The sequence below is a fragment of the Pteropus vampyrus genome, unplaced genomic scaffold (genome assembly GCF_000151845.1).
Source record: "Pteropus vampyrus isolate Shadow unplaced genomic scaffold, Pvam_2.0 Scaffold29, whole genome shotgun sequence".
NCBI classification, from domain to species: domain Eukaryota; kingdom Metazoa; phylum Chordata; class Mammalia; order Chiroptera; family Pteropodidae; genus Pteropus; species Pteropus vampyrus.
Genome location: NW_011888810.1, coordinates 4,405,944 through 4,433,369, shown reverse-complemented (window position 1 = coordinate 4,433,369; position 27,426 = coordinate 4,405,944). Strand labels below are relative to the sequence as shown.

Here is a 27,426-nt window from a genome sequence, read left to right as displayed (position 1 = left end):
ACACCTCACAATTCCACAGTACTTCCCATTTGGAGTGATTTGACTAGAAGCCTCCTGTTTTCACTTTGTCTATAAATACCAGAGGAAGACTCTTCAGAGCCTTGCCACGGAGAAAAATGAGAATGCCAGCTTAAATAAATGTTATCCCAATCTCTGTAGAATCATGATGTGTCCGATTTTTTAAAGCGTCGGCTACAGGGTATTTATTATTCAGCGATAATAATAAATCTCTCCTTATGAAATCCGGGGACTCGAGTGTCATGGAGGGAGGAAGGCAAGTGCAGGGAGAAGAGCTGCGAGAGACAGAGGTCCAGCCAGACCCAGGCTATTAATCATCACCCTCCATTATTTCCCGAAGATTCATTCATTGTTCCATAGGTACCTAGAGGGTCAATTAGAGACCACAGACAGGCTTTTTCAAAGACACAGGAGGGTCAATTAGGCCTTCCTTATAATTTTCTGCTTTAACAGCAAATGCCAGCCTATTGCACATTAGATGCATGGGAGTTTGGAAATAAACTGAGTACTTTTTCTCTCCTCTTTTCTCGGAAAGAAATAATAATAATAATAACAGTAATAATAATAAATAATAATAATTAATAATAATAATAATAATAAATCCTACATGGAGAAATGGAGGTGGTTGGCTCTTGGTAACATATGGCTCATTGTCAGGCTGTGGTTCAAGTGAGGCCGAGACTTGTGCGGAGCAGAGTTCTTATGGGTCAGAGCACCAGGCACGGTCAGGGAATTTCTATGAGGAAACAGTCTGTTCCCATAGCTGAGATGATTCATTTATCTTGGGTACGATCTGACTGCAGTGGCGTGAGGGGACAATTATAAAGTACCTGCAACCAAAAGGGTACCAGGTATCAACTGAAGTAGACATCTGCACTGACAGGTGGTGGGTCATCATTGCCCACCATGAGCTGGTGTGCATGTGTAGGAAAGAATTCAGCTAAAGAGATGTGAGTATTAACTTGCACGACACTGATTTCTTTTTGTTTTCCCTGGGATTGGCAAAGTTTGAAACACAGTAAAATTCAGAGGAAGGGGATTGTCATGAGTGAGGGACAGAGGTGGATTTGCGGAAAAGAGATCATCAGAACTCCTTCGTTGCAATTTTCTGAAGTGAGATACTAGGTATTTTTTTTTTCTTTTAGTTCTTCAATACTTTTTTTTAAATTTATTATGGTGACATTGGTTAAGAGATATTAGGTTTTGACTCTGCTCGTTTCTGAATACCTAATCTTGTTAACAGAACGAAGGACAAATTATTATATTCCTTTATCTTGAGATCCTGTTCTACCTGTCAACTGTCACATAGAGACCTCGAAGCAAAAGAGAAATGCTTTTAATGTACAAAAGCCAATTTCAACTTTAGCGATTTTTTTTCTGGGATCTTGGTAATACTTCTGAGTCCCAAATTGTAAAACTTATTCAGCAAATGTTCGTTGAGCGTCAGCTCTGTGCAGGCAGTATTCTGGATGTTGGGGATACAACAGAAACAAGGGAGGCAACCCTTCTTTGCTCCTCTTTTCTGGAATGCTGGAGCCCTGAGCCTCTGGGACCTCCTCCACTTCTAGGTCATTTGTCCTGTATTGATTTAAAAAAAAAGGGGGGCGGGAGGGGAGAGAGGGAAGAATAGGACTGGAACTGAAAAGGGCGAACTGTGTCTATTGGAACTTTTGCTAAAACCACGGGAAATTCTCCCACTTTTCATTTTCCCTCGGAAGAGGATATGAATGTGCATTTCCATAGGGCGAGGATTTTGTCTGTTTTGCTCACTGCTGCTTTTTCAGAGTCTGGAACAGTACCTGGCATATAGTAGGCCCTCAGCGACTATTTGTTCATGGAATGAAATAATGAATGGGTGACTGACTTCATTCTCAGCCTCCAGAGAAGTTCACCTTCACCCCTGAGCAGCTCTGGGCCCTGGCTGCTGCTGTTGCCCCAGAGATCAGCCTTCTTTTCAACACTTTCGCTTTCCAATCCCTGGAGAAGAAGCAAGAACATTTTCCAACACTTGCACGCTCCATCCTCGTTTCCAACTCCTATCCCAGAAGTTGCAAATGGGAGGCTTGCAGATGTCTTTTGTTGAGACTGCTGGATTTTTGTTTTCTTAATAAAATGAATTAGTTACCAACATTTAAAAAATTGGGAAACTTCGTATAACAATCTGGACTTCTTGCTTGTCTTGATGAAGCAAGGCTGGCTTTATTTGCCTGCGCTTCTGAGTGGCGCCAGCTGGGGAGCATGTGCCCTCTGGTTTTCCATGGTGCTCATCAGGCACACTTTCCTCTTTATAGAAATTCCCAGGCTTCCTAGGCATTGGAATGTGCAAACTTCATATGGCAAATACACTAATTCATGAGGCTACCACTCTCCCTGGCCATCATAGTAACCTCTCATAGGCCTCCCTGATTCCAGACCTCTGATTCATTGAGCTGAACAGCATCTTGGCTCCTCAATCCCAGATCTGATGGTGCTCTGAAAGGCCAGGCCTTGTATGTGCAGATCCCTCTGTCAAGAATGGTCTTTTTCCTTCTCTAAATTAACTCTGACTCTTCCCAAAGACTTGTTGGAGCCCTAAACTTCCTGTTCCCACAAAATTTGAATATAGATTGTTTCCATAATACCCTTTTAGTCTTTACAGCCACAATTGTATCGTGGGTATCTGGTTACTACTTGCTGGCCACCCCGACTGTCACCCACCCCCTAACAACAACAAGGGCTTTGTTGCTCTTGTTCACATCTTGAGCATCCAGACAAGGTTTGGTCCCTGCGGGAAAATATACATGGTTCTGTCTGGATGGAGCCTAGCTTGGAAGAGGGGCAGTGGTAATGAATGTGAGACTAGAAGGGGAAACAAAGCTAAAGACCCCAGGTGGCTTGGGCATCCAAACAAGATTCTGGATCTTATCTCCATGACAATAGAAATCACTAGGAAGTTTTACAGATAATTTGGTTCCCCTGTACATAATAAGGGAACCGAGTGTGTATTTTGAAGCAGCCTTCTGGGTTCAGTGACAAGGATGGGTTTGACAGAGGCCGGGCTAGCAGCAGGTGGACTCTTAGAATCATCTAGGCAAGAAATTGTGGAGGCCACATCTAGGACTGGATATAGAAATAAGACATAATTATTGATTGGGTATAGAAGGGCAAGTAGATGAAGTTTTAGTGGGGAGGGAAGAGTAAGGCATTATCTAGCCAATGAATTTATGAAAATAACTTCGCTCCAATTTTCTCCTGTGCCCCAAACAGCGCCTGTATCACCTTGGCAATATAGTCTGTTATTAAAACATGCAGAAAGTAGTACAGCATATGATTTTAAAGCAGCACTATTACCAAACATACACTGGCTTGGTTTTTAGTGTGCATATATTTTCGTGTATTCTCTGTGGATTTTCTTTGCTTTTCTTTTTCTTCTTTTTAATCCTCCTCCTTAAGGGAAACCCCATTCTTGCAGTAGCTTCTTGGAACAGTGTTGTAACTAATGACTTTAATCGTCTGATTGTATAGCAGAAATGGACGGGAAAATCCTCAGCCCATTTATCTTACAGACCCCAAGTGTACAGGCACAAAACCACAAGTTCCACCCTTTTTTCTCCCCCTTTTTTTCATACTTTACCTCAATTTATGACTTGGCGTACAATCTGTTGCAGAAAGCCCAGCTCCCCAGTGTCCTCCTGAATCTACATTTTTTTACTTTGTCTGAAATAGCCAAGGTCTCAGGAGTTTGCTGTTATATTGCTTCAGAAAAATTAGTGACATTGAAGAGTTCTCATCCCTTTTCTGGTGATAAGAAGAAATTTACAAAGCTGTTTTTCTTTTTTTCTTTTTTTTTTTTTTTCCATTTCTGCAGTTGCAGAGATTATATTACATGATATTTGATACAAAAATACCCATGATAGGGCTTTTCTATATGTAGTCACTTAGAATAAGCCAGTGCTACTAAAACACTTACCTTTTGTAGAATAAATTCTGAGCTCTGCTTATATCTGAAATTTTTCTTACTTGACTTTGTGTAAGACATGTGATAGAAAAATAATTTAAATAGCTGCTGATCTAGATTCACTGGCTGCAATATCATATTACCATCATTCATAAAACTAGTGATAAATATTATTTTGGACCTAATTCTTTAGTAATTAATTGAAAAACAGTAATATAGCTATAATGATTGAGCTCCTGTGTTAAGAATTTCACACTCTGAAGGCATAATGACTGTAAAAGCCAAATAAATAGATGAAAATATTTATTTTAAAGGTGGGATTATTACATGCTGCTGCATTTGTTTTGGATTGCTGCATAACAAAATACCTCAAATTTAGCAGCTCAAAACTACATCCATTTATTAGCTCACAGTTCTGTAGGTCAGGAGTCTGGACACAGTGTGATTGGGTTCTTTGCTCAAGGTCTTGCAAGGATGAATTCCAGGTGTCAGTTGGGGTGATGTGCCTTTCTGTAGGCCCTGGAGGGGAATCTACTCCCAAGCTTACTCTAACTGGTAGGAGAATTCAGTTTCTTGCAGGTGTAAGACTGGAGCCTCTTTCTCCTTTCTCTCTGTTAGCTGGTGGCCACTCTCAGCTCCTCGAGGCCACTCACGTTCCTTGCCCTGTGGCTCCTTCTATCCCCAAAGCCACCAATGGAGATTTTTTCATGCATTGAATCTTGCTTTGAATCTCTCTGACTTTCCTTGACTCTGATATCTAGACTCAGATTTAAAGGGCTCATATGACTAGGATAGTCTCCTTATCTTATGGTCAATGATTTGGAGCCTTAATTAACATCTGTAAAATCTCTTTATAGCAGACCTAGATTAGTGATTGAGGGAATAACTGAGAAAGGCCAGGTGTACACCAGGGGCCAGGAATCTTGGGGGCCAACTTTGAGCTCTACCTACCAAAGCCACATTAGGGGAAAAAAAAATAACAGAAAACAAAAGCTTAGATCTTTTCACAGACTTTTTCAGAGGCAGGAAGTTTAATATAAAAGAAAGAGGATACTCAAGGAAGATATAGAAGGCAAAGAAAGAAAGCTTAAGTAGAACCCTTTAGATGAGATCAGAGGTTTGATTGCGGACGGACATGTTTTTCTTGTGAGCCAAGCACCTGATTTTGCCTGAAAAGGTGGAATGGGGATTGCGGGGGAGGGGGATTATATGGCTCAGGATTTTCAGTTATCAGCAGATGGAGCTGAGCTGAAAAAATTTGGTGTCTTGAATGACCTAATTCAAATCATTATCTTCCCTGTGCCTCAATGTCCCCATCTAGAGTGTGTTAATATTCGAGATGGCTATGATAATGATAAAGCAGCAGTAAATGATGTCCAGTTGTTGCCCTGTTCAGTCACACAGTAGGCACTCAGCAAGTATCCCTCCCATCATTCTTTCCTCTGAATAGAATTGTCAAATCAGACTAGGTGGTAAACCCTACATTCGATGCAGGTGTTCTGGAAATTATAAGCTTTTTATATTTTTCCACGGTGAGTGCTTAATAGGCAGAAGAAAAGGAAAACAGGCCTCAAAGAGCCTGAGAGTTTTACCTCAACTTCCACTTTACACACAAAAGTCCTCTGAAATCTCATTTTATCTGAAAACCCCATGTAAGCTCTGCATTCTACTCCTAATATAGCCATGTCATATTAATATCGGAACTAGTGTTTTAACTACTTACCAGTTCCATTCACACCCCAGGGGCAGATGTGTTTCTCCTTTATTGTTGCTTCTCAGGTGTCAGAACCAGGGCTAGGCAAGCAAGACACCTGAGGCATCCATTTAAGGAGACACCCACTTCTGGGTTCCTGTAAGTGCAATCCCGTACTTTCTAGACCCTCAGCTTCTGTGACTGCTGAAATGTTTGCCCCAGGTGTCCCCCTTGCCTCAATCTGGTCTCGATCCTACTGGGAATATGACACACCACAGTTGGGGAAGCCTGGTACCAAGCATAGCTTCTTGTCAGAGATCCATGCCTAGTCAAAACCTGCCTCCTGTGCCCACTGACAAGCTGATAGTTCCACTTTAATGGGATGTAACACACAAGCCACTAGTGACAATCTTTGATACAGGGAAGACTGTTGATGGAAGTGATGAGCTCTTAAATGTCGTAACAGAAAAGCATGAGTTGGTCCTGTGCACAAAGTCATCACATCATATAACTTAGCGACTTGAGAGATGCACGATAAGGAGATGATACACAATCAGTTAATTACATAAGGACAACTTGAGCAAACTCAACAGCTCTGCTCCTTACCCTGGCATGTGCCGTGCAAATTCTTCTGAAAAGGATTACAGATGTTCTTTTTTTTTTTTTTAATCCCTCCCCTATCTTTCTTTCTTTGTACCCACGGCGCTCTGCACTTCAAGCTAAATATAATGTATCTGATTTCCCATCATACATACTAATCAGGTTTGAAAGTTGTCTTGTGAGACTTTAAAAAGCTAGCCAAGAGCAGTGCGATTTCTCCAAAAGGATGTCTGCAATCAAGATGATTACATGGGAAAATAAATCATAATTTATATTGCTGAAAATGTCATTTGCAAAACACTCTGACAATACTTTCGGTCTATTTTCCTGTGAATGGGGTAAGTGCTGCCCTTCTGAAACTTTCCTTTTATTTTATTTATTTATTTATTTTTAATGCTCCGAATATCACTGAAGCAATTGAAATTTCAGGGCAATGTGGGGTGGTTCATGCACGAAACCAACAAGCATTGATGCCAAAAATTGAACAATACCCAAGTAGAATAAAGTGTTTAAAGCTACTCTGTATTTAGAATACATGTGCACACATATATGATCACACCTACATGCATGCACACACTTTTATTTTTAAATTCTATTGAAGAAGAACTTAAAGATAAATTTTAGAACCAAAAGACTTTTAGGAGGCCGTCTATCTTCTGCGCAGTCTTCTTTGGACTAAACTATAGTAAATTATCCAGGAGACTTGATTAGTTATCTGATTCAAAAATATCCCATGGTATTAGGAACTGCCTCTAGGTATGTCCTGGCTGACAGATATTAAATCCCCAAATGCCAACCTTTAGCACCTGTGGTGGATTGTAACAATGGCCACCCATCCTTCCGTCCCCCTTGTATGTGTGTGCCCTTGCACTGATGTCCTACTTCTCCCATCAGAACGTGGAGTCACCTTCTCCACCCCTCACATCAGCATGCCCCATGGAACTTGCTTTGGCCATGGAGGCATTTGTAAACACGACACCAGCAAAACCTTGCAAAGTGCTTCTGCATGAGTGCTCGCCCACTTGCTGCTCTTGGAAGCCTTCCACGTCTGGGTGCAGACAAGCACAGGCCTGCCTGCTGGGTGCTGAGAGACACGCAGCCGTGTTGCCATATTGCCCCAACCAAGAGCCAGCCAACCCCCGGGGGCAGAGCTGCTTGGCTGACAGTGGGCACCTGCCCAGCTGAGCCCTGCCCAGCTGAGCCCAGCCCAAACTGCCAACCTAAATAGTTTCCAAGTTCCCAAACTTCACAGCCTCTTCTTGCCTGTAGCCAAGCGCCTTTTAGGACATGCTTTTCAATAGCCAATAGTGCAGTTAACAGATAGGGAAATCATAGTTGAGGGGATTGAAGATCAGAGGGGTTATGTCTCCGAATAGCAGTAGTAGTAACGGTATCGATGATAGTCATAATAGTCATTAAAATCATAGCAATTACCAGTATTGCTGTAGCAGAAACTCGCATTCGTTGCCTTCTGTGTTCAGGCACTAGGCTGATGTTATAGATTTATAGATTCATTATTTGTTTATCCCGCACCATGAGCTAGATATGCTCATCATCCTCAGTTTCAGATGAAGAAACTGAGGGTCAGAGCGGCCCAGTGATTATCACGAGTGACACTTTGGCGAAGGCCGTGATTGGCAGAGCCCCTATTTGAGCCCCCATCTCCTTACCTTTCCGCAGGCTTTGCTGGCTCCCAGATCCTGTCCTCTTGCACTTCCAGGAAGCGGAAAGGTCCCTCAGCTTACCCCTGCCTCTCACCATCCCAGACTGATGTATTTTTAAAGGGTGCCCTTTGTTGCAAAACTAGGGCAAGGAGAACCAACCTGGTGCTCCCCTGGCCCGTGGAAGCTTCCACCTGGCCCATGCTGCCTTTGTGTCAGAGTCAGGGGAAAGGAAGGAGAAAGTTCAGCACAGCCTCCAGCAGGGTGGTCTTGCCCAGGGCCCATTACCAGGCTAGAGCGACAGAGTGTGGCGTGCCTGTGGCTCATCCCGTGTCTAATGGAACAGAAACGAGCACCTTACTGCCCTTGTTTTCCAGTGGCTCGTCTGGGGCGCTGCGAGGTTTATTAATCTTAGCGTGTAATGGAAAATGTGTTGCCATGTTAAACCTGGAGCCACTGTTCACTGCTCGGCGAATTGAAGGCAGCAGGAGTCTTTGTCTTATTTACAAGCAGTGCATGGGAGAGAGGGCAGAGGAACGCCGTCGTAAAAATCCGTGCGGAATTTGAAAGTGTGCATTAATGCATGTGACCAGATGGTTCTAAAATATGCCACTTTAACCAAAAATCATCCTCTGAAAAACTCTTCTAAAGAACATTGACTATGCATAATAACTGCCTTGAGTAGGGCCATAATTTTAGAAAATGTATGAGGTATGGGATGAAGATGAGGGAGGAAAATGGTTCCTACTTATCATTACATTGTCCCTCCAAATGCCTGCTAGGAAAAAAAAAGAAAAAAAAAATTGGCCCAATGCAAGGAACCGTGGCAATGCTTAGACCATTTGGAACCACTGTGAGTTATTACCCAGAAATTGCTAACCACTGCTTTCTAAGTTATACATTAAAAATAAGAAAAAGCTTTCAACTTCTTAAACTCCAGAAACAGCTGGTTGTTACTTACATGTCACAATATTCATACCAGTGTCGGCAAGGATATTCTCAGGTTTGTTTTCTGCTTGTGTCTTACAAGTTTTAAGGACCATCAGTCAAAGCGTCTAATAATCTTAACACCGTCATATTTACACTTGAGGTCTTATTATCCTCCCCTTAGCTATGTAAACAGATGAATAACCTGCTTTGGATCTGCCCAGACAGTGCTATTGCAGACTCTAAGCACAATGAGACAGGAGGCATCTGGCGTCATCCTCTCAGGTGTGTTCATTACGGGGAGGGGGGCATGTCCCATATAAGCCATCACAGTGAGGCACGGGGGCTTACCAAATAGGCCACTTTATCTGTCTGAGGAGCCCTTATAGTTTGCAAACTATAGTTTAAAATTACAAGACTTGAGACTTTTTAAAAAGGAATCATGTGAGCAGAAACGTGACTTTTCTTTAAGCAAAAATGTACTGTTTCCCATTGAGAAGCCAGAAAAGTGCTTCATTGTCTCTCTATATTGTGATTAAAACAGTGGGTACATTTTCTTGTCATTAAAGCAGTACTTTCCTTTATAAAACCTCCTATTTCATGTCACTGTTCAAACTCAAGTTCCATATTTGAGTTTGTTTAAAATTATTACCATTTTGTTGACATTCACCTGTATGCTTTTCAATCGGTCATATCTTCTCATTTGCAGTATTTTAAGGAGCAGTTGAAAAAAGAAAAAAAAATAAAAAATGTTAAATGTTAATGATTCCTTTCCTAACTGCAATTTTGTCAGCTCCGTTTTGTATATATATGATTATGAAGCAATTTGCATGAAATTTACACCTTTTCAAATTTTGAAAATTGCCTTGTTGAAAAAGAATTGCTGCACTTCTCAATACCATACTGATTAATCACAGTTATAGAGTAGACATAACATTTTTATTAAACTCTCAGTGAGCAGGAAAATTAGCACTTCCTGCAATAACCATACTAATTTTATTAGTGAACGTTTTCATTTATAAAGTGCCTCTTCCTTATCTTGAACCTTTTATCCTTTTCTTATTGACCAAAGAGAGGGCATATCTTTGGGAACTGGTAATAAACCATATTCGTAATATGTTGTGACCTCATCGACAAGCTACTGCTTCTAACCGATCATCTTCCTTAATCATAAATATCCATCGGTACCTCTTGTCATGTGGTACTCTTTGAGCTTCCTCTGTGAATTTCAAATATGATAAGAGATGGTTTCCATCCTCAAGAGCTTGAAGCGGGATGGTTATTGGTGAGATTAAAACTCTAAAACAATCAGGTGGATTAACGATAGAGAAAATACAGCCTTTTATTTATTTATTTTCATAAAACATATATATCGTATGCATACAATAAAGGGGAAATGGGTGAGAATGCAGGTGAAACGTGGGTTCCTGTTTGCCTCTCTAGAGGCTGAACTGTACGGGCAAACTCAGGAGGAAACTAGTGAAGTAGAGAATAAGACAGCTGGATTAGAGATCAGGGGTCCACATGTTTTATTTACATATAAACTCACACATAAATCTCCAGTTCTGCCACAAAGTCCTATCCGAAACATGGCGGTAGATGAACTAATGCAACAATTACTTGTTTACTACTTTCTTACTAGATGCTTGGTGCTTGTTCAATGCACTACGGATAGGAAGGCGCCTCCCCTGACAGAGTTCACATTACAGTGGGGGAGCCAGGTGAGAAACAAGTAAATGACTAGATAAAATATATTCAGCAGTGACAACATGCGTGGAAGCAAGCAAACGTGGCGCTTGCCATGTGCGAGGAAGGAGGGTCAGGGATAGAAGAGGGGCACTCTAAGAAAGTTTGGCCAAGTGACACTGAAGTCAAGACTTCGCAGGTGAGAAGGAGCCAGCAACGTAAAGAGCCAGAGGAAAAACGTTCCAGACAGAAGAAACCGGAAGTGAAAAGGCACCCCGTCAAGGCAAACATTACGCATTGTTGAAGTGATAGCATTGACCAGAGGGCTTGTTCATGTGCCCTGTAATTTTTAAATTTAGAATTGAGGTCTATTCTTGACATGAAATATTGATCTTTTCTTCATGTCTAAGTGGGTTTGGAAAGCTGTTTATATTCAAAGTAGAAGAGAAATGTACATTTCTGAACAGCCAGTGAGGGAGAAGGGGGCAGTGGCAGCTTCTAAGTGTTAAAAATGCAGGCAATCTTTTCTTTGTATGTTAGTTTCTTTAATGTGTCAATTATTTAGCTTTTTACGTGCCAGTTATGGCCTAGAAAGGTAAATGACTTGTCCAGGGTCATACTGTGAATAGATTTGGGAGTCAAGAAACTGAACACTCCTCAAAGTACATTTGTGTTAACTGGGGGAAATACATGGCGGAATATTCCTATAGTGGAATGTTAGAGGGCAGTGAAAAGGAATGAATTACCATAACCCGCATCAACACGGAAGAACCTGGAAAACATAATATGGAATTTAAAAAGCAGTTATACAGAGACTATACGTGGAATGATTCAACTTATATAAAGTTCAAAATATAGGCAAAACTAAACAAATCATTTGAAGATATAAGGATATGGCTAAAACTATAAAGAAAAGCAAATGAATGAAACACACACACACGCACACACACACACACACACACACACACATAAAAAGAATCAAACATCTGACACCTAATTCAGTTTTAAGATACCAGAGCATTTAAAAATTTTCAATATTATGCAATGTACATACATGAGTTCATTTAAGTAATTTATGTATATTTTAAATAATGACAAATCAGTTGACTGTCTAGCTACCTATTGCTCAACTTAAGAAATAGAACTTTCCAAGACTTCCTCAACGTGTTTCTCCCCAAGACATCACTTACTCTCCTTTGCTCTCCACTATACTCCACCCTACCCTACATCTGGGGAAGAACTACCTCTCATTTTGTGTCTTTGAACAGAGGAGAGGCAGGATAAAGATTTTATTTTAGGGTGATGCATCTGACACAGGATAGATTGGAGTATGGAGAAATTAGAGTCAACAGGGGGCAATATCACTCTCCTATTATTTAATCAGGGAAGATCTCACCTCCAGACTAGTTTCACCCCTAGAGGTGATGGGCAGGCCATACTCAGAACTGTTTGTTATTCAAATAAGAATTGTTAGATCCCTGAAGATTAGGGTCTCTCAAATAATAGGCATTTAGAACATATTTGTTTAGAGGACAGTAGACTGTGGTAATTTAGTCTTTACAGTGTCTTATGTTCTGAGGGCATGGCATCAGTCCCTATACTTTATAGCGCCACTGAGGGATGCTCAGAAAACAGGAGGATTTCTACAGGAAGATCCACATGGTCTGATTTTACCCCATCCTAATACCCTATGACATCAGCTTTGCTTTAGACTGGAGCATTTGATTTTCTCCATTGTTTTTCTTAACTTGTACACATGACAGATATTTAGTAAGCACCTAGCATGTGCTTGGCACTATTATAGATCGTGATGCTCTTTTGACGCATAGCCTGAATAATGGACAGCACACTGATAAAGCCACTGTCTGGTCTTGATTATTATTTTTAACACTATAAAGAAAAAATTCATTGAATCAAATCACAATAACTCCATTTACTTTTAATCCCACATGGTAAAGTTATCGACGTGTGATGCCTCTCTATACTCCCAGGTGGAAAATGCCTAGATAAATACTGCAAGGGACATTTTTAAGCATGTACAAAATCAATTTTCATAAGGTTACATCTTTTTTACCTCTTTATATAAAACATGCTATATTAAAAGAGAGATTAAATTTTACTCAGTGGAGTAAAATGCAAACACAAAATTATTTTTTCATTTTTCAGAGCTTGGACTGGATTATCATTTATTTATGAGGCTTTTTTAATCTAGAATATATGGAAATCTTTTCTTGAAGCACAATAGAATATTGAATTGGGAATGTTGTCTGACAGTTTCTCTCTTATAGTTGCATAGAATGATTCTCCTGTATGAATTTTTAAAAGAAACTTCAATATACTCTCCGTTCGAAAGGGAAGAAATAATTGCCATATTCTTGAGGAATCTTTTAAATGGCCTCCATTCAAGTCCTTCTATGTTTCACCAACTTTTCTACAACAAATAATGTTTCCGTGATTTTCTAGGACTCACAAAATGTCCAGTTTTCTTTCTTTTGTCCAAAATGTACACCCAACAGTTGCAGTTCTCACCCCGGCAGACATTGCTATCAGTTCAGCTATGATGTGATTTCTGCTTATTCCTTTCATACATTTTTCTTGCTTGGAGACTTGGGCTTGAGTGGAAACTAGTATCCTTCATTCTCCATGAGGCAAATATCAGATGTCTTTCCAGTTCAGTCCCTTTAAATGTGTATGGTGAAGCTTCGCAGCCATAAGGTCATGGACCACATAAAAATGCTGGCTTGGGCATCTTAATTGTTTCCCAAGAATCCTTCCAGTGTTTGCGGGTCTATATCACTCCATACACACCACTATCTGCTCACTTTTCTATGATTTGACCATTGTTTTTTCCATCCCATTTCTACTCAGCTATTGATGCATAACAAACCATTCCAAAATGGACTGATTAGTCTACAGGTGGCCTTGTTTCATTAGTCACATTTTGGAGCTCAGGTGACTTTGATGGAAATTGGTAGCTCTCAATGCTTCCAAAGAGCCAGATTCATTCATAGTAATCTGGCCAAGCCAGAGAGATGGGAAGATAGAAAGGGAATTTTTGCTAACTAGACTTTCTGTCTAGTCTTTTGGATTTATTGGAAAGAGAGATATATATGGTGTATATATAATAATTGTATTTTAAATGTAAAATATCTTTTTGTAAAATTAAACATAAATTTTTTATAGCTTATTCAGATTGTAAAACCTTGTTCAGATTTTAGCCTTCTTTAGAGTATAACCTCTAGCATCTGTCTCTTAAGTTTTAGCACCGCCACCATAAGTAAAGGCTCTCTGACTCCTAGCTCATCGTTTAGCTGGCTCACCTTTCATCCAACCCCAAATTCACCAAGAAGGAAGTTCACACAACACCGGGTATGATTACCTATTTTGGAAACAGACCAGCTAGAGTTCAGCTGTAAATTCTTACACTTCCCAGCTTTGTGATTTCAGAGAATTTACTTAACACTTCTGGGCTTTAGTTACTAAGTCATTTAAATGGGGATAGTTTTACCCATGTTCATTCTTTACACCTCCAAGAAGACATTTTGGGTAATAACCCAGTTCATAGTGTTGGAATGACATTTGTTGGCACTCTCTTTGTCTATGTCATTCTAGTAGTCTTGGAGAAGCTGCTACTTTGCGAAGAGTCTGGGGAATGTCAATGGTAATGACATAATTTAGCACATGTACAGGTGACCTTGTGTGGGGATTGTACCATTGGTAATTCAGTTTCAGGATCTTACCTAGATAGAATGTATTGAAATATGTTTTTTTCTATTTATTAATTGTACCCTCATAGCCACCGTTCTTTCAAAAAACTAAGACTTGCTAATTAATATTTTTACAAGAACATTCGTCACGTGAGTCCAGATTTCAAAGAAAAAAAAAATAGAGCCTTTGTTCTTGTAGACACTTTATAATATTAATCGGACATCCATCATTTTGACCACGAGCTTCAGAAAGTACTTAGATACTGTCTGACCTTAACACGAGACAATTAAGCTGTTGCTAATATTTTTTGCCTATTCAACTATTAAAAATAATCTTATAACATTGGATTAGTCTCTGGCCACTCAATAATAAGGAGTGTGTGTGTGTGTGTGTGTGTGTGTGTATATATACACCAAATAAATATATATATATACACCAAATAAAAATATACAAATAAGATGGATAGATGCATAGATAGATAGATAGATAGATATGTAGTTGTTATGAACTATGTGAAAGAAATTCATTTCCAGCTATGGGTCATTTTGAAAAAGATCAATATGTTACATCAACATTATAAGTAAATGAAAATGAATGCAACCTCGTGGTTTTCTGGAAGCCCGGTTTTCAGTGTGGCTTTCAGAATTGCATCTCTGACACCTGGAACATGTATTATCTGCTGCAGAATGTTTGTTTGTGAACTGGCTTAATGGTGAGGGTATGTCCTCGTAAATGAATGCCATTTGTAATGCTGTTATAGCTTTGTTGATTGTTAATATTATGACAGCTTTTCAGAAACTGACAGCACAAGAGAAGTAATAACAATAATAAGGTTATATCATACCTCTTCTGCCCTTTTTATAGTTTTGTTTTTTTTTTCTTTTTTTTTCATGTGGTCAGCCATGGACCACATGACCACATGGTGATTTTTGCCTCTCTCATTCTTTGTCCTGTTTTTCTTTCTGTTTCTATTTTTTGCAGCTGGTAAAAATCCATTTAATGATTCAGCAATAATTATGAAGCTCCTATTTTATGGATGTTGCTTTATTAAGTACTAGGGATAAAGGCCAGGTTTTGCTTTGTTCTTAAGAAACGGCTTCATCAAGGAGATAGATACCTAAATAAATTGCAACAGAGTGTGATAGAAATATGTTTAAGTTGGGCATAGGGGGCATAGAATATGAAGTGAGGGAGGGAGGCAGGGCAGGTTCCGAAGATGAGGTGATATCTCAGCTAAGTTGAAGGGTGAACAGAGTTCCCCAGGCAGACAAAGTAAGCAAGTCTCCCCACCTCACAGACAGAAGGATCAAAGGAAGGGAAGAATATGGGGTCTTCAGAGCAGTGCAGGTACCCTTAATCGAATGGAGACCCTGCGGTAGGAAGGTACAGAAGATGAGGCAGTCATGGGAGCAGGGGCTCAAGAGAGGCGCCATGATATGCAGTGATGGAAACATGGAGGTGGCATTCTGATTTAGAGGAGGAGGCTTATCAGGCATTCCCTAAGCTTTGACTTGTGGAATTTAAGAACTGATGGGGTCTAGGAGATGCTCTCTCTCTACCACATTACAGGTGGAGAAACAGGCTGGGAAATATTTGAGTTCCCACCTCTTCAGAAAAATACCTTGTAAAGTACCTGTGAGACATGAAATAAGGCAGTGATATCTTTAAATCCCCTACAGTGATACCTGGGTCATAACAGTGCTTGAAAAGTGTAAGTTTCCTTTTACATGAATTAGCCTGCCTTGAAGACTCCCTGAGTCCCAAGGAAAGCATCACCATTTCACTCCAAACCTTAAACTTCAGTCAAAATGTTAAAACTCCAGGGCTTGCAAAGGAGTCTTCTAAATTATGCATAGTGTTTAAGGCACAGTAGCTCCCAGGAGCTCTGCACTTGCTTTTGTGTGTGTGTGTGTGTGTGTGTGTGTGTGTGTGTGTGTGTGTGTGCGCGCGCGCGCGCGCGCAAGCACGCACGCTTTGCTTTCTCCACCAGACTGCATGCTCTTTGAAAGCAAGAGCCAAGTTTGCTGTGCTCTTTGCCAACAGAGAATTTCAATCAATGCTGAGCACCAGTTACCGATTGATTGCCTCTGTGGTCCAAATAAATAACACCTCTTTGGGACTGAGTTGGCCCATGAGAAACAAGGCATCCTTGACAAATGTCCAAAGGTGTTGGCTAGTGGTCCTGCCATAGACAGACTGCCAAATGGAAGAACCAAACAAATAGCACAGAAATAATTTCTTTAGCATGAGTACACTTTTCTACAACATTAACTTTATAACCCAAAAGCTTTTGTATTAGTAACTGATAGAAGCAACTTGCGACACTGGTTCGCAGAATATATGAAGGATTTGAAGTTAAAATTCAGCTCCATGGTGGCAGTGGGGAGAAAATGTGGAGGAAGATCAGTGTTCTGTGAAGCGTTTTTCTAATTATCATGCATTTTCTATGCCACTTATTAGGGCCTTCGTTAAAATGAATTCTTCTCTTAATACCTCCCATGCCCCACTTCCACCTCACATGTGCCTTGTGGTTTCCCATCCACAAGGTCATAAGTCTAGTTTAGTAGAGATCTACAGGATGTCTGTGAACTTATCATATGAGTTTAATCATATGGAAATGGCCACTGCCTATGTTAGAGTTGGTTTGGTGTTTTTTTTTTTTTTTAAATATTTAAAAGCTTTCTTAGTCATTTTTCTGTTTTTAATTGCTATTGTATACCCTTAATATTCAGGAGATGGCATGGTATAACAAGTATTTAAAAATATTTACAGTTTTGATCTTATAAAGAAAAAAGTTACATATGGTCATTTTAACTAATTGCTAAAATGACACTACATTAATTAGATAATTAAGGGTCTTGAGCATGCGGTTATTGTATTCCTTGGGCTGGAAGCCAACATTTTCTATAGCTGAGAAAATGGGTTAGCATAATTCAAAATTCAATTGCTGTACCCTTTTTCATATGAATAGATAATACAGAATGAGTCTTAAATCTGGATTGGAAAAACTAACAGGAACTGGTTTTATTTTAATTGAGTTTTAAAGCACTTGTAGGCCATTTCATTGTCTTTATAGTTTAACCCTTTGTGATCATAATCGCCCGTCTGCCTGCTGGTCTTTGTTATCTCACACATTCAATGTAAAGATCCTTCTAGATTTATTGTGAACCCCTAAGAATATGTTCTTTACCAATAAATTTCTTGAAACAGGAAACCAAAGTCTCCTTGCCCTCTACTCCCCCTCTTCACTGAGAATAAATGCTACCCATGGTTTGAAGTAGTTTATAACAGTACATTTTCTAGGTGCCTTAACTTATCAAGGTTATTTGTCAGGAAAATGATCTCTGCTAACACCAGGTTCCCTTCCTTTAGATGACAGGACTTAATACAAAAGTTTTCCCCATACCAACTAGTAGAGTAAGTTGATTTCATATCCTTTTATTTTATAAAGTTTTGCTTATCAGGTTTGTCATCCTCCATTTGAAATTAAAATGTGTGGTCTTCAGATGACCTTAAAGTAACTGACCCCCAAATCTAATCACTCCTAGCGTCTGTGAAAATCGACAAATATGTCAGGTATAACTCGGGACATCAAAACATTGTTTTAAATATTTCATTTGTAGGCAAGACAAGGATCATTTTCAGGTTAGTCCTCTGAGAAGGGACACTGGGTACCTGAACACCTTTGGTTTCTCTGCTCTATAATCAGCACTCATTATCAATGGATTTCTATGAGCAGAAAATGTACAGTTATATGTTCTGCACGAGTGATTTATTGATTGGATTTACGGCCAAAAGAATGTTCCTAAGTGGTCAATATACAGCCAAAGTATGTCAGGTGAAGGTAAAAATAAAGTAAGATCTATACTTTTGATGGCAATTGCTGCTGGGTTATGTTACACTTGTCATCTGAGGTTAACTGTTAGATGTAGATAAAAATATCTATATTAACATAGATGAAAATGTGGCATCATTTATATTCCTGATAAATAAGAAATATCATTGTTTGCTTACATTCGATATTTACTTTGTGAAAAATCATATTCATGTGAACTGACATTGATTGGTTTGCCAACATCGTCTTTTGGTGATATAAGGACAGTTCGAAAATCTGGATACATTTAGTTTTATGAAAAACAATATGCAATCTTTATATTTCTAATTCTTTATTGACCAATGACAACTTCTTCACAGAAATATCATCGGTCAATTGGTTTTTGATTATTCTAACCTCAGCACGATACTTCATTTCTAGTAGATGACTAATGACCGTTGCTTAATAGGAAATTTGTTATTATGCAGAGATATAGTTATTAGAAAGAACTTAATCAAATTGAGCCAAACTGTGGCTCCCAGCTACTTCCACCCAAGGATCCTTATCTCTCCCCTTATTGCAAAATATCCCGGGAACCTATTAATTGGTGGGTCAGTTATGAGAGGGCCATTCCACTGACGTGGAATAGGAACTTACTATGTGCTGGAGCTCTGGTCATTTTAAGGATATAGAGATGATGAAAAGAAGGACCTTGCCACTGAGATGTCACATTCATAAGCAGAAGTTTAGTGCATGTCATTCCGTACACATTTAACCTGCCCAATTTCGATTTTAGCTAAGACAAACAAGGATTTACATAGTGCCGGTATATTTCTTTTTTCACTGAGAAAAAATCTTGAAGAAAATGGGAATCTTTTGTTCTTTGAAGGCTTTGTCCTTGCAAGTCTCTTAATAGACACATCTTGTAATATGAAGTGTTTAAAGATGTGTGTTCTGTAATAACCTGGTCTATAAATGCAGGCAGGTGCTTTACCTGGTGGTTCAGCCACGGGAACGGGGCCGAGCCAATGCTGGTGCCACAACTGGCTCTCTTAGGAAAGCCAACTCCAAAGGAAAATTCAGCATATCAAGGGTAATTCTGACAGCATTCAGGTTTGTTTTATGCAACAACTCTAGAACCTAGCTTAATCAGTGTAAGGTGAGATGCCACTCTAGCATCTTCAAAGGAATTTAGAGCCACAATGAATCCATTAAGAGGAGTTTTGTGTTTGTTTTTTCTGAAGCAGAATACCAGGTCATAAAATGGAATATGGATTGTAGGTTTTGTGGGAAGATGTACTTGGCAGCAATTCCTTGAAAGGAGGCCTTGAAATATCGGGGTCCCATGCTCATCTTCCCAAGCTGCAATCGACTCAATGATAATATAATGATAATACAAGTGCCTTCAGTGTCAGAGCATCAGGAGGGGGTGGTCTGGCCCAGGAGCAAATGCCTTGATTGGTGTTGGTAATCCAGAGGTTTTTCAGTTAAGTGCTTTTGACATGCAGAATCAAGAGTCAAGGACGAAGCTGCCTTTTAAATGCTCCTTCTGAAGAGTCCACTGCAGATGTAATTGAGCCTCTCTCAGGTGAAGAGCGTTATTAGAGCAAAGCTGGTTAGTGTTGCATACCTATTTGGGAGAATATTTTAGGCATCTTCAATAACTGCTTTGTGACATTGCTGAAGGTCTCCAGCTTTCTTGTTCTCCAACAGTTCAAGAAGAAAAATGTCATTGCAGAAATGTTGTCTAAGCTTCGCCGTTCACTGTGGCCCAGAGCAACCCGTTCCTTCCCTTCCTAGTCAGAATTTATCATTATAGAGTTATTTATGTGTTTATTATATATCCTTTACACCAAGCTATAAGGTCCATGAGGCCCAGGACCATGTCTGTCTTGTTCCTTTCTGCTTCAAGGGTTGACATAATCATCATTATCACCTTTATCTTCATCATTACCATAGTTAATATTTATTGCCATGTACAGTGTGTCAGGCAGTGTAAGGAGGGCTTTATGTAAATTATTCCTAACCCCGTAGTCAAGAATCAAAAGCAGATTGGCCAAGAGGGAAGATTGTGGATTTTGGAGTCTAACACTTCATTCAACCCATGATCCCAATATGCTTATGTCTAGCCCAGAAGTTCTGCACCAGGTAGGTCACTTAATCTTTCTATGCTTACGTGTCCTCGTCAGTAAGGCTGGAATAATAATTCCAATCTGCTGAGTTTGCAGTGAGGATTAAGCATGAGGATTGCTCTGAGCCCAGCACCTAATGGAAGCCCAAGAGCAGCGGGCAGAGGTGCTATTTTTATATACCTTATAAAGTCTGAGAGTGAGGTGTAGTGTTGAAAGAAGCCAGACACTTAAAAAGAGTCCACACTATGATTCCATTTATATAAAGGTCAAAAGCAGCCAAGACTTCTTCATGTGAGCAAAGTCAGAAAAGCGGTTACCTGTCTGAGGGGCACTGATCTTGAAGGGGCAAGAGGGTGCCAGCTGGTGTGCTGGGTAGCGTTCCATATATTGATCTGGTGATATGATTCCATGGATCTGTACACATATAAAAGTTCATCGAGCTGTATACTTAATATTTGTGCCCTTCAATCATGTAAGCAATACCTCAAAAGAAATTGTTTGAGAGAATTTTCCATTCTATGAGTTTTCCTCCTGCCTCTGTCAAAGCACAAGCTAGATCTCTCCAACAACCAGGGTGCCTGAGGGCCAGATGGTGGAGATGGAGGAAGGCTGAGATGACCACTTGGCTTACTCCTGGATTGTGCTGAGACCTGTTCAAAAGCAGTTATGGATCCATTATTCAAAACTTGAACCTAAAAAGAAGTTCTTCAGCCATGTCCATGTGAACTAAATATAACATCTGATTTATAATGTTGTGGCTCTGACCACCCCCGGGCTATTTCTGACCACCGGTGTGGCCCATAAAAAGTCATCTGCAAGCTCAGACCAAATGTTGATCTATTCAGGGCCAAGAGGAGACCAGGCCTTGGCAGCTGTTCTCTCCGGGGTAGGATCTTAAGCTCAACGGAGATCATCACCACAAGTGGCCATCAGGAAACTGGGAATTCCTTAGCATTCTGTCTCTTTGGGGACCAGCCTCTTAGTTATGGGATTTACTCATACAGCTCTTGACCAGCTCCCCAAAGCTGCAATCATGGTTAGACCCCTAGCTGGTCCTTTGCTGGCCGGGGTGCTAGTAGACATTCAGTCAGACAGGCCCTGGGCTCCCCCGAGGCTCCGTGTTTTCTGCATTCTTTTCTTTCCTTCTTTTCCATGGTGGTGCCGCCATGACTCTTTCCTGACTTAACTAGGACCCCCTTCAAAGTCGCTTCACACCACAATCTCTTTTTCTGCCTACCATAGGCTTAGCTCCCTCCTCAGAGGCCTCCTCCTCTGCCTTCCCCATTGTCCCCCAGACAGGGGTAGATTTCTAGTTATGATGCAGCCTAGTCTGATTCCAGATTGGTGCCACATCATGACTCACCTTCTGGAACGTCTTACCGGCCTGTGCTTCTATCCCTACTGCCCACCTTTCCTCTCCAGAGGTTTGGTTCTGGGCCCTCTTAACAAAGGAATTACTTCAAGTAACTTGAAACAAGGTAAGGCTCTCTAAGCATCAGTTTTCTTACTCGTAAAAAGGAAAAATAAGAATCGATTTCTTGCTTCTCTTTTAATTTTGTTCTTTTTCTAGTTGAATACTGTTGTGAAAGAATAAGAAATAAATATATTGGTCTATGCCCCTGGCTCCTGCTAAAATGTGGTCCTTGACACGGAACTCCTAAAACCCTTGTAATTTCCTTAGTAATTAGAGTGTCTGACACACAGATCCTAAAACCCTTGCAATTTTCTGGGTGATAGGAGCCTCTTTTGCTCTAATGAGCTAACTGATGATGGGCTCCTGGGTGGGGGCTGGTCACTGGAAAGACCAAGCACGATTGGAAACTATTGGAACTTTCAGCCCATCTCCCAGCATCTGAGGAGGGAAGAGGGGCTGGAGATTGAGTTAATAACTGATCGTGCCTATGAAGCCCCCGTGAAAATTCCTAAATTATGGTGTTCTGAGAAATTCCAGGTTGGTGAACACATGCATAAGCCAAAGGTGGTGGAGTGGTGACAGAGGCTCCTGTGCTCAGAACCCTTCCACACTCAACCCTATGTATCTCTTCATCTGGCCGTTCATTTGTATCTTTCAAAATGGCCTGTGTAATAATTTGGCAAGAGTAAATAAACAGTTTTCCTTGGTTATATGAGGCAGTCTAGCAAACTGTTGAACCCTAAGAGAAGGTCATGGGAACTTTGGATTTGTAGTCAAGTCAGACATAAATTTGGGTACCCTGGGAACCCACTAATTGAGATTGGCATCTGAAGTGGGGCAGTCTTAAACTGGTATAGCCACTATGGAAAACAGTCTAGAGGTTACTCAAAAAACTAAGAATTGATCTACCATATGATCTAGCAATCCCTCTACTGGGATTGAAAACCCATATCTGAAAAGATATTTACACACTGATGTTCTTAGCAGCATTATTCACAGTGACCAGGACATGGAAGCAACTGGAGTGTCCTACGATAGATGTTTGGATAAAGAAGCTGTGATACATATACACAATGGCATATTACTCAGCTATAAAGTTCTGCCATTTGTGACAACATGGATGGACCTAGAGATAATCATGCTAAGCGAAATAAGCTAGACAGAAAAAGTTGAAAATCACATGACATCACTTATATATGGGATATAAACCTAAAAGCAACAAATGAACAGGACAAACAAAGACTCATGACATGAATAGACTAGTGGTTATCAGAGGGTGGGAGGAGGAGGAGGGTGGGGTGGAGATAGATGTGTTAAAGGGGGTCAAATATGTGGTGACAGAAAGATATCTAAGGTGAACACACAGTGTAAATATATATATATATATATATATGCCTTACTGTTAAAGTGTACAACTGAAACTTAGCCCTTAACCTGTGGGGTCTTTGCTAACTCTGTTTAGTGTCAGAAGTGAATTGCATTGTAGGACACCAAGAGAATTGGTCAATGTAGGAAAACCCCCACATATATGGTGTCAGAAGTATTATGAGAGTAAAGGAAAAACAGTGAATTTTTCCTATACGATTATTTGTCGTTTTTGGTACCTACCACTTGTCAGGTTTAGTGTTAGATGCTATTTTACTCATTATCCACTTTAATTCCCTAAACACCTTGCTACATACTTGTCATTTTCATTTTAGAAATGAGAAAATGGTGACTCAGAAAGATTAAGTAACTTGCTCAAGGTGACCAAGTCAGAATTTTAATATTAGGAATAACTTAACATTTGTTGAGTGCCTATTACATGTTTGGGATTGTGGTAAAACTTGCATATGGATAATCTCATTTTATCTTACCATAACCTTGTGATGGAGATGCCATCATCATTTCCTTGACATTGGGGAATTTCAGTTTTGGAAGATTAAATAACACACTCATGATCATCTCTCTATATCTGGTGGGGCCTTACTTTCAGGCTCAATTTATTAGGTCTAAAATTTATGCCATTCGTGCTACATACAACATTGAATACCTTCATACCCTTGATGGGAAATCCCACCTTCCCTTTTTTTTAAACCTAAAAGATATTATCCAAAGATTCCACAGCATCTAAATTTGAAAACCCCTACTAAATCATGCGATAATGGTATAGTATAGTGAGTCTTCTTTTTAAATATTTCAGAGAAACCAACAAAATAGTATATAACTCTGACATAAATTAAAAAGTATCCAGTGACTCTCTCTCAGAGTTTTATCATCATCCCATTCATAATTGATTCCAAACTTGCATGAATCTTTCAAGATAAGTGTTTTATTGATTATCCTGAAAACAAGCGATCACTTGGCATCCTGAGACTAGCTCACTGCCCTACCCCGATTACCGTAAACAGAGATGTTGGTCAGAGGAAATGTCATTTTCGTTGGCATGGAACCCTTCGGGCATTCCGGGACATTGGTGCTGGGGAGCAGAGGGAGTGGAGTGGCCCAGGCAGAGCAGTGCTTGCTCATGGCCCTAGCCTTGTTTTTTGAGGAGCTGAAGAGAAATGTTCGCTGGTGGGCTAATGCTGTCTTGGGCTGTTTTATAGCCTTGTGCCAGGACTGCTTCCTGGTAAATGTGCAGTGTCCCAATGCATGCCAATGCATTGCTGTCGGGAAACAGTAAGTCTCTTAAGTGACATACTTTTTCTGCATATTTACCCATGGTTATGTAAATCAAAGGGGCCTCCCTCTTGGACATGATTAGTGTCTATACAGGACTTGACTTCTTTTGTAGTTGTGGCAATTAGATAAAACACTAAGAAGACCCTGCAGTTACATTCTGCATTATGTGTCTGCCCCCATTGTGGCACTGATTACACATCCTGCACTTCTCCATGGCACTGGCACATGTGCTGGTGCTGGCCTGCCTTGCATGGATACAGGGAGGGTCAGTATCAGAGAGACAAATGGCTAAATTTTCCCTGGGTGGCCCTATTGCTCCAGCCTGGAACCCTCAAAATACTCTCCAGGTGACAATACCACCATACTCGAACAGGTTGTGACATTTGGCAAACAGGAGGCCTGACTCATGGTTTTTAGGTGCAGATAATGAAGATTCAGGCCATTGCATTAAATTAGCAGCCTGATTTCCTGAGTCTGCCACTGGTGAAATGCTTAGTTGCTATCTTGGGGGACAGGATGGGGCTACTCTGTACCCAATGAGCCTGACTCTCAGAAAACTCTAACTCAGCAGCAAAATCTTCCTTTACTTGGACTCTGAAACTTATTTTTGAAGTGGCCTCATAACTTGCTCAGAGAAGGTCATGAATAGGAATGGAACTCTCATGACTAGAATCATGGAACTTAGAAAAGCCATTTACAGGACCAGTTAATCCATTTTTTTTTTTTTAGATGAGAGCATGGAGGTTCAGAGAAGATGAGGTCATTCTGTCTTTATCTAGTTGTTCATTCCTGCTGAGGTGTTCTGGGGAACCTCTTAATGCCTTTAACGTCTTATACATTTAACATCAATTGGTTGAGCACCTACCATGTACCAGACACCAAGCAAGACGCTGAGGATAAAGAAAAGACTCTGGAATTGTCCCTAGGGAGAAATACAGGTTTCTTTGCGGTGTTGGCGATGATGGAAGTGGAAGAGGAGACCTTTGGCCTTTTCAGGGAGAGATGATCACTCCCTCCTTTGTCTCCCATCTATACTGGTTTGTAGCCATTCTGCAGTGCCTCTTTCTGGGGACATGGCCACCATATTGAGACATTTATTTCATCTGACTCAATCACTTATATTAGGGTTCTCTGGAGAATCAACCAATAGGAGATAGATAGATGATATATAGATGATAGAAAGAGAGAGAGAGAGAGAGAGAGAGAGAGAGAGAGAGAGAGAGAGAGAGAGAGGGAGAAGGAAGGAAGGAAGGAAGGAAGGAAGGAAGGAAGGAAGGAAGAAAAGAAGGAAGAAAAGAAGGAAGAAAAGAAGGAAAGAAGGAAAGAAGGAAGGAAAGGAAGGAAGAAAGGGGAGACATTGTAGAACTGGCTAACGTGGTGATGGAGGCTGAGAAGTCCCACAGCCTGCCTTCCGCAAGCTGTAGAATCGGGAAAACCTGTGCTGTAATTCAGTCTGAACCAAAAGGCCTGAAAACCAGGGTAGGGGCTTCAGTGTCCAAGGACAGGAGAAGATAGATGCCCCAGCTCAGGAAGAAATAGTGAATCTCCCCCTATTTTCTTGCATTTTTGTTCTATTTGGGCCCTCAACAGATTGGACTCTTTAGTGCCTTCCCCACTGTGCCCATCACTCAGGCCCCTGGACACTATGAAGAAGCTACAAGAGAGAGGTAGTTTCTTAAGCTTGAGTTTCTGGCAATGGCATAAAGATAACCAATAATTGGGTGATAAAGTACTCTGATTTTCTCTAAAAATACAGACTCTGAGGGTAAAAAACTGGAACTTATAATCACTTTCTTTCGGCTTCTCCAAGTTTAACTGTTTCATAACCTGTATGCTGGCTTTTCTCCCATTTATATAGAAAAAGAAACATGGGGCATTAACCATGATGCTGCTTCTTAGCTGGAAAGAGAGAAAAGATGGAAAAGTCCAGGGGAAGAAGGCCTTCCTATAAGGAGTTGGTATTTGTTGACATTTTTCAAAAGAATTTCACCACTTGTGACATCTCCTGTCCTACCTGAAGTCTATAATTATTAGTAAATTCTTAGATTTCTCTATGTATTGGGCATTATGATATGTCCTAGGATTACAGAAATAAATGAAGTATGATTTCTGCTTTAAGGATAGAAATACACAGTATAGGAAAAAGCTAACAATGCCTGGAAGATATTAGGCACTCCGTTAAAAATTAGTGAAGGTATCCAGTGTGTTGAATACTCTTATAAGAAGTGCATCAAGGTGTTTTACTGATATGGAGGACAGATCCAAGATGGTGATGGCAGACAAGAAGGGTCGAGGAAATATCCTTCAAATCTACTATTATTTCTGCTGCTAATTGAAAAATAAGTAGTATTGTCCAGATTGGGGAAGAGGGAAGGACAAGGATAGGGAGGATGTTGGACAAGGAGAATTAAAAGAATACAGGATTTTTGTTGAGCAGACGCCATTTGAAAATTTGCAACTCTAGGTGTTGAGTAGATATAACCAAGTTCTTCTGCAGTGTATATGTTAAGAAAGAGAGAAGTGGAACTCAGTAAAACAGTTCTGAAATCTAGGGCCTCTGAAAACAGTAGATATTAACAGGATACATCTTATACAATATTTATATAAAAGAGTTGCAAAGTGAGCTAGAAGGGATCGATGACAGTTCTGGTGGGTTTCGTTTGCAAGACCTGATATCCAGTAGATCATGGTGTAAGCCTCAGATGGGAAGCATGCCTGGAATGATTGCAGAGAAGTGATTAAGAACTCAGACTCTGGATTAGATGGTTCTAGTTGCCACATGTAACACTTAGTATCCTTAAGCCTGAGTTTCTCTATGCGTAAAAGATGGATAATATGCCATCTACTTGTATTAGTTGAGATGCTTTGGACTGCAAATGATAGGAACCTCAGCTCACAGTGGCTTCAATGGTATACGAAGATGTTTTCCCACATAGTCCGAAGTCCAGAAGTAGGATCATCAAAAAGTTGGCACATCATGATCTGGCTCCACTTTCCTGAGATTCTCTACCAGCTTCTTCCTCAGTTGGAGCCTCTTACATTTTCAAGATGACTACAGCACTTCTGGACATCATAACCAGAGAGCATAATGCTAGAGGACAAAGGCACCTTCTGTTCTTGTGTATGTCCTTCGGGAACAAGAGGACCTTTCCCCAAAGCCCCTCAACAGATTTAC

At 40.3% G+C, this 27,426-nt stretch overlaps 1 protein-coding gene across 6 annotated transcripts in view; it reads left to right on the top strand.

The window, feature by feature from the left end:
- WWOX (WW domain containing oxidoreductase) overlaps positions 1–27,426 on the top strand; it is a 791,253-nt gene that overhangs the window by 383,612 nt on the left and 380,215 nt on the right. The gene's annotated exons all lie outside the window — the stretch shown is intronic.